The sequence below is a fragment of the Amblyomma americanum genome, chromosome 1 (assembly GCF_052857255.1).
Source record: "Amblyomma americanum isolate KBUSLIRL-KWMA chromosome 1, ASM5285725v1, whole genome shotgun sequence".
In the NCBI taxonomy this organism is placed as follows: Eukaryota; Metazoa; Arthropoda; class Arachnida; order Ixodida; family Ixodidae; genus Amblyomma; species Amblyomma americanum.
In genome coordinates this window covers 518,970,176-518,980,695 of record NC_135497.1, presented here as the reverse complement: position 1 = coordinate 518,980,695, position 10,520 = coordinate 518,970,176, and the positions used below count along the sequence as shown (strand labels likewise).

Below are 10,520 nucleotides of genomic sequence, written 5' to 3'. Positions count from 1 at the left end.
TTCGAACACAAATGGTGGCACTCTCAACACACTGGCCACCTCAATATGGCGGCTATGAGCCCGCAGACACCGATAGGTCATTAATTGCACCAGGCAAGAAATTCTGAATTGAAATGTCTGCATAAACGTGCCTCTCACCCTCCCCCAGTTTCTGAGACTGAACAGACGGAGGTGCCTATATTAATTTGCGCAGTAAGTTGTTTATGAAGCTGTGCAACCTCTTCCCCTCGATCACCATATTCTGAGCAGTGCTTCACAATTCATCTGGATATCTCAAATGGCACTGCAGTCACCTTAGTTCCAGTGTGCACAAATCTGCTAACCTCCGATTTTTGGACCCATTTCAGCGCATATGAGGAGCTTCTCAACTTATGCGACAGTAGAGGCTTGATAATATGATTGTTGAGGACGACCGAAGACCGGCTAAGGGAAAAGCCAGAAGTACTTGTCGCGCACTCACCACTTAAGTACGATATGCAAGAACGAGTCCTTGGGTGACCGCTCGAGTTTCAGCGTCACGTTTGCCGTCCAGTTGGGGCTCTCGTACACTTTCACCTCGCCGCAGTCTCCGGTCACCACTTGGCCCACGGCGCACTGCAGACCGAGCAGCCGCCGAAGCTGAGATGCCGTCGGCGTGCCCCATCCGGAGTCCAGACAATGGACGCGCAGCGCCATCTCCCGGCAGTTGTCCTGCCGGTCGCGAGCGCGAAACGCGGACGTTGGTGGCATCGGCCCCGGAAGCAACGGCTTTGCAGGAGGCTCCATAATGGCAGGTGACTATCCTGCCCTTTCAAACTCGGCAATTGGCTTCTGAGTTGAGTTCGACAATGTCTTCTGCTTGAGCGGAAGTCGCACAAGACCGACGGGTGGACCCGGAGCTGCTCGCTGTCTTGGCCTTTGGTGCGAGCTGCGAAGAGGCATTGCATAAGTAATTAGGGCTGAATTCAGCAGCTGCATCGTGACCATGAGTGACAGAATTCCTGATGTTGGGCACCACGACTTCATTATGGCATAAAAACCGTGATTGCAGTTAACACAGCGCTACCACATCCTGAAACATTAAGCACCGCATCCTTCTAGTCTTGCTCGGAATCGCAGAGGGGTCTAGCCAATTGATGAACAACGAACGTCTCGCAAAATATCCTTATATGTCTGCTGCAAAAACGAGGGAGACTATCAGGATTCTTGCACCAGAAAGTTGCAATTGGCGTGTCGGAAGAGGCTTCTTTTCCTCCAAGTAGTCTCCACCGATCAGGGAGGTGACCTACCAAGGTCTAAGGCCTACGTAGACTGTGAAACGGCATTGAAGCGTACTGCTTCGGATGAACGACTGCCACGTGGGGCACTGCTATGCCTAGGTGGCCTAAGCAATTGAGGAAACAAAGCGGAAGGCTTCGGATGGATGACGAGCATGCGGGGCCGCATGTTTAAGTGGTCTAGGTCGATTACGGGCCGGTACCTTAGAGGATCGAGTGCATTGAATGAAAGATGACCGTATAGGGCACCATTAAGCCTAAGTCGATTACGGGCCTGCACCGCAGCGAAGTGTTTCAGGTGAGTAATTAACGAACACATGGGGCACCAATCCAACTAATAACACCCCAACATCGCATCGGTATGCTTGGAATGAATTGAAAACAAGAGCAGCCCCACTCGCCAATGGGTGACCAGGGTCGACAACGGCCCGACACCGCAGCGGAGAGCTTCGGATAAATGACAAGCTTGCAGGCCAGAACTACGTACGTCAAGGGGCTTTGGTCTATTACGGGCCAGCACCGTCCTTCCGATGGAGGACAAGCGCGTTGCGAATCGCAAGGACTTAGTCGATTACGGCTCTTCATCGCAATGGAGTGGTTCGGAACAACAGCTACGTAGCACATAGTCAACGAGCGCCGAAATCATAGCCAGAGAGCATTTTCCCACTTTCGTCTGCATTGGCATGAGCCCGAGCAACGAACCGGAGATCTTGTCCTCGAGCTGGGCGCCGCTAAATTGTAACAAGTCTTGCGGTTCGACTACCTCTCCTGCCTGGCGCTGCTTCTATTGCTGTAGTTTCAAAAGGGCAAGGATTTTTGAAGGCTCAGAATCGCATTTGTTCCCACCCTTTGCGGCACAAAAAATTTGGCTGAGGATTTGCTCAGCTAATCCAGGATATACAAAGCTGTTCATTAGCGTTGTCTCTGACATCGAAGTCTACGTTGATTTTTAGGAAAGGAAAGGCGAATAGCTGGCTCCCTGGGTCAGTGGACGCCTCAATCCCACTTTGAGGTACGCGGCGGTGGTTAGAGAGAGAGAAATGTGGACTGCAATCATTAGCGCTGACAACGTTGTGGCAGACACGCGGCACTGCAGCAATAGGCCGCAGCGTTCATTGGCTGACCAAACTCCCGCGATCAACCAATAACTGCCACCTGGCAGGGTGGCAGGGTGGGCGCGATGACTAACCAGTGTGCGGAACGCACTCATCCTTAGACACCAAGCCGAGTCTACAATTGCCCGATACACCAAAGCTTTCGCTCTCTAACCAGGTTCAGCAGAAGTTACGCCGTGGGTAATTTTTTTTATTCAGCTGACGCTCGGCTAGATCACGTGGTCAGGCAGCAGCCGCTCCGCGGCTGCGGAGCCCCGGTGTAGTGACGGCTCGGCGATGTCACGCGATGGGCTGCTATGGCAGCGATTCCACGTCTCGTGACGTCACGTGGTGGTGACGTCACGTTTCTCGCATCCGAGTTAGCACGCTCCTGCTAGGCCAGTAAAGCTTTTGTTTTAAATAGGGCGCGCTCGGTCTAGGCGAAGCTATAGGTGGCGTATGGTGAGCAGCGGCAATAGAGTCACCCCAGTGACTAAGCGACAAAAGGATGCTAGCGCCCAGCCTCAACAACTTCCGAACTCCCAGATGGCCACACAGCCCCGGTTAATGCATCTAAAACGCAAGACTGGCTACCAGGGGCTGGTCCGGCGCCGGTCGTGATAGGGCCTTAGCACAGCCAGGAAGGTTTGAGCACCGGACCATCCAGAGAACAAGCCATATAGGCCTAGCTGCCGGAATCTGAGCTGCCGTGACACAAAGTGCGAGCGTTCTTCTTGGCAGCAGGCGTTTGCCGTTCTACGAGGTTATATGCCGTGGTCCTTCGCCATAAGCCACGCGGACACGAGCCTCTTGCTATACTCTAGCTTCGTCGTCGTCTTCCAAGTCGTTGCTAGAGGAAAGTGCTCATTAATAGTTCTGATCTTAATTTTTAAGGAAACGTTATGCATGCCCTCGCATTTTAGGTAAAACTGATTTCTACGAGTAGCGTTGCATGAGTGGAACAGCAGACGTTAAAGGTGTAGCGTGGTAGTGCATTCATGAATGCATTGCTATTGTCATCAGCGGCCGAGCCACAGCATGTCAACAATTCAGTTCGTTACCTTTGGCAGAATAGAAGCAGCCGAAGAAGCTAACAAGCGCACAATATCTTCTTTAATGTACATGCCAATAAAATAAAATTGTAGTGCTATGCTTACGTGTTTCAGCGGAAGCCGAATGCCCCTCCCCATACGAATTATTTCGACACTCTCTTCCGATAGATATGGCCGCGCGGTCGACCAACGGCGCCGGCGTCTCGATCGAAGAAGTTGTCTTCGCCACTCGCCTCGACGTTCTCGCTGCACAGCCATTGTTAACACCACCGCTAACGGTGTGTTCCTGTTCAGCTCGATATCACAATACTTAATTTCGACTTTCCCGTCGGAATGGAGAATATTCACTTCTGCAGGCATGGCGAATCTACGAGCACACACCTTTCGCAATATCCGTCGTGGACTACCACGCACCTCGTTAATGCAGCATTCAAATGCGCGCATGTGCGCGCGGCTGCGTCTTTTGAGGAAGTGCGCATTAACTTTCTGCCACGGCTTGCTGGCGGAGCCCTACACTACGCTACCTCTTTCTCCGTTCCTTGCTTCACTCACTCCTTTATCGATGCCTGACTGGCACACGTTCTGAGCACTGCAAGCATAGGTCGTTCTCCGTATATACGTTTTGCCATTATATATATATATATATATATATATATATATATATATATTACATTGCCGATGTCGGTATTACAAGTGGCAATTTACAGTGCACGTTAAAGTACCCCGCGAGGTCTGAATTATCAGGAGCCCTCTGCTATGGCACCTCTCTCTTCCTTGTTTCACTCTCTACTTTCTCCCTTTCCCCACGGCAGGGTTGAGGTGTTCACCGAGATGTCAGAGATTTAACATGCCTTTCCTTTCCCCCCCCCCCCCCAAAAAATTTTTTCTTTCCATCCCGCGTCCTAAAGCTCAGCAGCGCAGCACTGTAACTACTATGAAAATGAAAATTGCTTTTGGGGAAAGGAAATGGCGCAGTGTATGTCTCACATACCGGCGGAAACCTGAACTGCGCACTAAGGGAAGAGTTAAAGGAGAGAGTGAAAGAAAGGAAGAGATGCAGTAGTGGAGGTCTGCGGTATAATTTCGACCGCGTGGGGATCTTCAACGTGCACTGACACTGCACCGCACGCGGGCGCCTAAGCGTTTGGCCTCCATCGAAACGCGGTCGCCGAACCCGACCGCGGCGGCCGCGTTTCGATGGAGGCGAAACGCTATGGCGATGTCAGTGCACTATCCCTGCCCCGGATTAGGGGCGTAAGGTTTAATAGTTTTCTTCATAACCAATAAGCCACAGCAGCAGGTGGGTTTTGATATCACGTGCGCAGCTGCACCAGCATCAAAGTACAGGCAGCGGCATCGAAGAAAATCTCTTGGACAGCTCGTTCGGGAGCACGTTGCTGGATCACACCGCAGTGTAAACGGAAGGGAGGCCGCGCCGCGTCTAGTACCTTTTAAAGCTCTAGCTTTTAAAGCGAAGAGTCATGGACCTAACCCACGATCACGAGACCACTCCTTGCCTATAGCCGGCGACTCGCGCTAGCTTGGTCCTAATCACTTGGGGCAACAAACGATACCACATACGGCGCTATATACAAACAACGACAAACGCATCCCATAATAATAATTGGTTTTAGGGGAAAGGAAATGGCGCAGTATCTTTCTCATATATCGTTGGACACCTGAACCGCGCCGTAAGAAAAGGGATAAAGGAGGGAGTGAAAGAAGAGGTGCCGTAGCTGATGGGCTCCGGAATAATTTCGACCACCTGGGGATCTATAACGTGCACTGACATCGCACAGCACACGGGCGCCTTAGCGTTTTTCCTCCATAAAAACGCAGACCCCATGGTCGGGTTCGAACCCGGCATCGGGATCAGTAGCCAAGCGCCCTAACCACTGAGCCACCGCGGTGGGTATAAACGCGTCCAAAGATAACCTGCTGTGACTGGACGACGCAGCGTTCTGCGTTCCTGTGCAGTACCAACCGCAGCAGTAATGATAGAGCTACCACAGGCGAAGTGGCACATAAGACTCGTTGTGGAAGGGTCATAGATGCAGCCGAGGCAGAGCGACATGCTCGGAACGCTGCACGTAAGTGGGAAACGGGAGCCACAAACGTGCTTCGCGTCTAACAGACGACGAACGCTGTCGGGACGCTGCAATGCATCTCGAAGTCCTACTGGCCTCACGTGCTCTGGTGGCATATTGTAAAGAAAACTGTGCGGTCATTGCAGCTGGCGCGAGCAGTCTTCCACGCAAGACTAAATAGGCATTCGCGATAAAAGGCGCCGCTGTCGCGGAGCAAAAATTACTCACCTTAGGCAAAACAGATCCCTCGTTGAACTCAAGCTTCTTTAGGAGCAAAATAACGCAAGGCTGGCCACCCGGCACTGATCGGGCGCCGGTCATGACAGGGCCTTAGCGCAGCCAGTTAAGTTTGAGCACAGGACCATCCAGAGAACAAGCGATAGGCCTAGTGGCCGCAATCCGCCAACTGCCGTGACACGTGAGCGTTCTGGCAGCAGCCGTTCTACGAGTGTATGAAAATGATGATTATGATGTCATGTGACTTTATGTCATTGTTGTTAGCCTATCAAAGGATGGCACATACCCACACTGGGGGATCGGCCAAGAATCGGGTGGCTGTTCGCCTGTACTCAGTTATTAAAAACGAAAAGCACGCGGGAACGCAACGCCGGTGGATTCTACCTCATGAACAGAGAAAGGACAAGAGTTTTGATTTCGAAATAAATAAATTAATAATAATAATAATAATGAGCGAGATTAACAAAGAATTAAGTTAAAATGTAATAATTTGTAGAAAAGAAAATTTTATTACACTTAGCAAGGCATACGGTCCTTGCCGATGGTACGTTGTTCTGAACCGCGTCATAAGGGAAGGAATAAAGGAGGGAGAGCGGCGACGGCGGCGATGAAGCAACCCACTCCTCCTCCCCGGTTGCCATGGTAACGGCGCATGCGCACAACCGGCCATCGCGTGTAATACGAAATGCTCGACTGGTAGCCTAGTGTAGCTTCCGCTACACAAAATTGAGAGGACACACTGGTCCTTGAGCCCCCGCACAACCCCACTGCACTCAAGCACTCATGTCCCGTATTACAAGTGGCAATTTATAGTGCACATTAAAGCACCCCGCCAGGTCTGATTGATCAGGAAGCCTCTGCTGCGGCAACTCTCTTTTCCTTCTTTCACTCTTTACTTCTTTTCCCCACGGCAGTGTTGAGGTGTTCACCGAGATGCATACCCTATACTTTCAAAAAACAAAAAAAAATTTCTTTTCATCCCTCATCCTAGAGCTTAGCCAGGGAACACCTGTAACTGCTATGAAAATGAAATTGAAATTAGGTTTTGGGGGAAAAGAAATGGCGCAGTATAGGTCTCACATATTGGCAGACACCTGAACCACGCCTTAAGGGAAGGGATAAAGGAGGGAGTGAAAGAAGGAAGAAAGAGGTTTCCTGATAGCCATGCCCTGTGACACCTGCGTCAAAGTACAAGCAGCAGGCATAGAAGAGTCTTGGAAGCACATTGCTGGAGCACGCCACATGGCAAACGGAAGGAAGGCTACGCCGCGTCCAAAACGTTTTAAAGCGCTAGCCGTTAAAGAGAAAAAGCCATGGGCTTCACCCACGATCACGCGACCACTCCTTGCAAGTAGCTGGCGCCTCGCGCTAGTTTCGTCACAATCACTTGGAGCCCGCAGTCACAACAAGACGGCACTAAAGACAACGCCAAATGCTACAGCAACCAAAACCCATGATCAGATATGGAACCTTCAACAGCGTTTAATACACTTGCAACCGAAGTTCCCATTGTTACTCTCACTGATGGCAGCATCATGCGCAGGTTGGTTTGCATCTGTCTTGTTACAGCATGCTCCATTGCTTAACATTTACGTCCACCACACAAGAATGTGCAGGAGCGCTATATGCGCTGTTGACATGTGCGGTGCCCAAAGTAGACACTGGACCAAGCACAATGTTCATGTTCCAAAATGAGATACTGTAAACTAGTCATTTTTCTCAAGCTTGATACTTCACAAAATAAGGTAAAGTCCTGAGGAATAAATTTTGGAAAGGATAAGTGACAAGCTCCTTAGTGCTCCTTTTAGCCACATTATTCGCGGGAGCAATTTCTTGCAATGTGCTGTTTATATGATTTGTGACAAAACGAGCAAATAAGGCCTTCACAAAAATTAAATTCAAAAGTCATTTCACAACATAAAAGAATTGGATGGAGCAACCTGTCCCTAATGGTGCTAAATAATGTATGCTCATTATGATGATACTGATAAATAAAGCTTCAGTGTGCCCACGCACACTCTCAGCACAGACAAGAGCCAGATTTTCTGCAAAATATTTTTATTCCCAATGCATGGCGAATGACTGAACAGGCTTAAGCAATGACAGGCTCTGGGAGATGCCCACGGGAGACAATCCATCCTCAACACCACCGTAATATTTAGTCAGCGCAGATTCATAAAGGTCTCTTCAGGGAACAGCCAGTCCCTTAGCTGAACAAACCATCAACACCACTATATGATATAAGGGGCAAGTATTTTACATAATGAACGTATGTAGAAGACTAGGTTTAATGACTAACAAAAATATCGGTGTGCTCATAAAGTGCATATAATATCACTAACACAACACAAAATGTTTGTTTGGAGCCCATTAAGCTCATGTTCATGTCAGTGGTCTGCAGCATAAGAGCAAAGCTGTCGCCACTCGTGTATGTGGCAATTGTAGTTGCATATGACAGCCATAAGGTACCCCATCAGTAAAAGCTTCATAGCTCACTCCTTCAAAACTCCTTGCAAGGCTGGAAACCTTCCTCACAACCAATTCTTTCCCTGTCCCCTATTCCCAAGCCTGTGTTACCACAGCTCGGACTCCTTGTCGGCTGAAGGCACTTCGAGCATGCGTGGAGAGTCCATCAGCCTTGCTACCCACTCCCCTTCAACAACGTCTTCTATAATCCACGCTGGGTCTTCCTCCTGCTGCTCAATTTCTTTGCAATATGCTTCGGCATTCTCCTTTGGAAGGCACATCAGCGTACACCTGAGAAAGGGAAAATGGAAACTTGCAACTCACTAACGCTATAAATTTCAACAGTATAAACTGTCACTGCAACTTATGAAATAAGCTTGAAATGAAATTGCCGCTGTTTTACCGCAATTCCTGTATTGCCGCTAAATTGCTGCAATTCCTGTGCTATGATTATATATATATATTTCATGCACTCCACTCCTTCTCTAATGCCCCGCAGAGGCCTTAAAGGTATTGAAATAAATGAATAAATGAACAAAATAAATAAATAAATTCCATATGCTAATATATTGCAAAGAGAATTTGAGAAAACACCCAAAATGATGCTTTAACACGTTCATTGCATCTTGGGTGACCGGTGGGTGATCCAAGATACTGAGTCGCGCGATGAAACCATCGCTATGCTCTGATTTATCAAAGAGCCTGTGGAAAGGACACACGCTATGCCGCTGTTGCCATTTATTGGCATTCCCAGGAAGTTTGCATTGCCAAGTAAAAAAAAAATTTTTGCTACAATAGTGCTAAGGGCAGCGTTATCTATGTGAAAACAAGAAATTTTCTCTATGTGAAGCCTCGAGAAGTGCCAAAGACCTCCCTACTCCACCCTCCACAAGAACCACGCATCCATCACCAACCCGTTGCCTGCCTCCACACACCAGAAGCCCATGCAGCAGCAGAGCAAAAAGAGCAACAGTAAAATCAAATTCAAAGAGACAGTGGGAAAGCCAGCTGCCCCCGGAAGCATACCCAACCGTTCACAGACCCACCATGCCCCACTAGCTAGGGGGCTGCCAACCTAGACACCCTCTAGAAAAATTCTGTTGCACTCGCCTTTAAGTAAAAGCATCAATGTAATCACTGAGCGAAAATCCAACTGCTATTACAGCGTTCTCGCATCAGGTTTCATGATCGTCCTGTCAATTTTGTTTTCTTTTGTCCTGGTACTACTCAGAGTAGAGCATCTGAATTACATAAAAAAAATCAGAAAAGAGTTTCAGCTAAAAGGAGACAACAACATATCATTCCAAGGAACAACAGGAGATTTCAGACAGGAACACCATCACTTTCATGTAACTCTAAATTCTGCATACATTTTAGCACTTCCTCATGGTGAAAGCTTGAAAAGTTGTGTTGTATCTATTTTAGAAAAGCTGTCAAAGACATGAGAAGAGAATACAACAATAGAAAAAAAAATTTCACTGGTTGTCAGTCAGTGGCTCACCAGAGGTCTCGGCCGAATGGCCGTGCATTAGTTTGAAGGAGGTGCCCGTGGCGGCCAGCAGGGCAGGAACCTTGGCTATGATGGGCAGCGTGTGGATCACAAGCCCCACTGAGCGCTGCTGCACCTGCACAAAGTTCTGGGCGTGACTGAGCAGACCGAAGCCTGTCACGTCTGTGGCACCGTGGCAGCCATGCTTGTGCATCAGCCGAGCTCCAGGAACAACAAAGGCAAAAAAATTTGTTTTGACACAGTTTCTGCACAAACAAGAGTGAAGTGAAAGTCAATGCCCACTTGGTCCCAAAATACACAACTGATGAATAGTCATACAATGCCTCTCATTTCATGATATAAAAGGAAAAAAATGTAGCTGGTCTGATAAAGACCTGCTTTGATCAAAACGAAAACTTTTCCTCGTCAAAAGTCTGCAATTTTGTGGTAGCCTTCTTGCATGCAGACAGTGAAGTACTAGTAAGTGGAACACACATACTTGCATTTGCAAAATGTGAGAATGCATAGATACAACCAACATACCCTGTGAGGTGGTAGTAACTAAATTACTGCAGTCTTTAATGTTGGTCGCCAGGTTATCACTGTCGCCCTTCGCATGGGCTGCTAACAAGCTAAGATATTTTCATGCAATAAACAAGGAAGCAAAAACCAGACGGACAAAATACAGCACTTCCGAGCCCCACCACCTTCTCAAGGATAGTGTTTTCCAATCTAATCTAACCTGTATCCTTGTTTGTACTATCCAAAGACACGACTTTAATGATTTTCTTTTTTCTTTCCCTTATTCGTTGGCATCACACTGGAGTGAACGGCCGTGG

At 48.5% G+C, this 10,520-nt stretch overlaps 1 long non-coding RNA gene and 1 pseudogene across 2 annotated transcripts in view; both read right to left on the bottom strand.

The window, feature by feature from the left end:
• Positions 1 to 760: 760 nt before the first annotated feature.
• LOC144116232 (uncharacterized) lies at positions 761 to 5,819 on the bottom strand. The gene is made up of 2 exons (XR_013311798.1): positions 5,718 to 5,819; positions 761 to 907 (listed from the first exon to the last, which is right to left on the bottom strand). It is a non-coding gene; the product is annotated as an uncharacterized LOC144116232 (long non-coding RNA).
• Positions 5,820 to 7,767: 1,948 nt separating this feature from the next.
• LOC144116228 (inactive selenide, water dikinase-like protein) overlaps positions 7,768 to 10,520 on the bottom strand; it is a 244,568-nt pseudogene continuing 241,815 nt past the window's right edge. The window contains exons 14-15 of the transcript XR_013311795.1: positions 9,694 to 9,817; positions 7,768 to 8,483 (exon numbers count right to left, since the gene is read on the bottom strand). The product of XR_013311795.1 is annotated as an inactive selenide, water dikinase-like protein (transcript). The remainder of the gene's footprint in view (positions 8,484 to 9,693; positions 9,818 to 10,520) is intronic.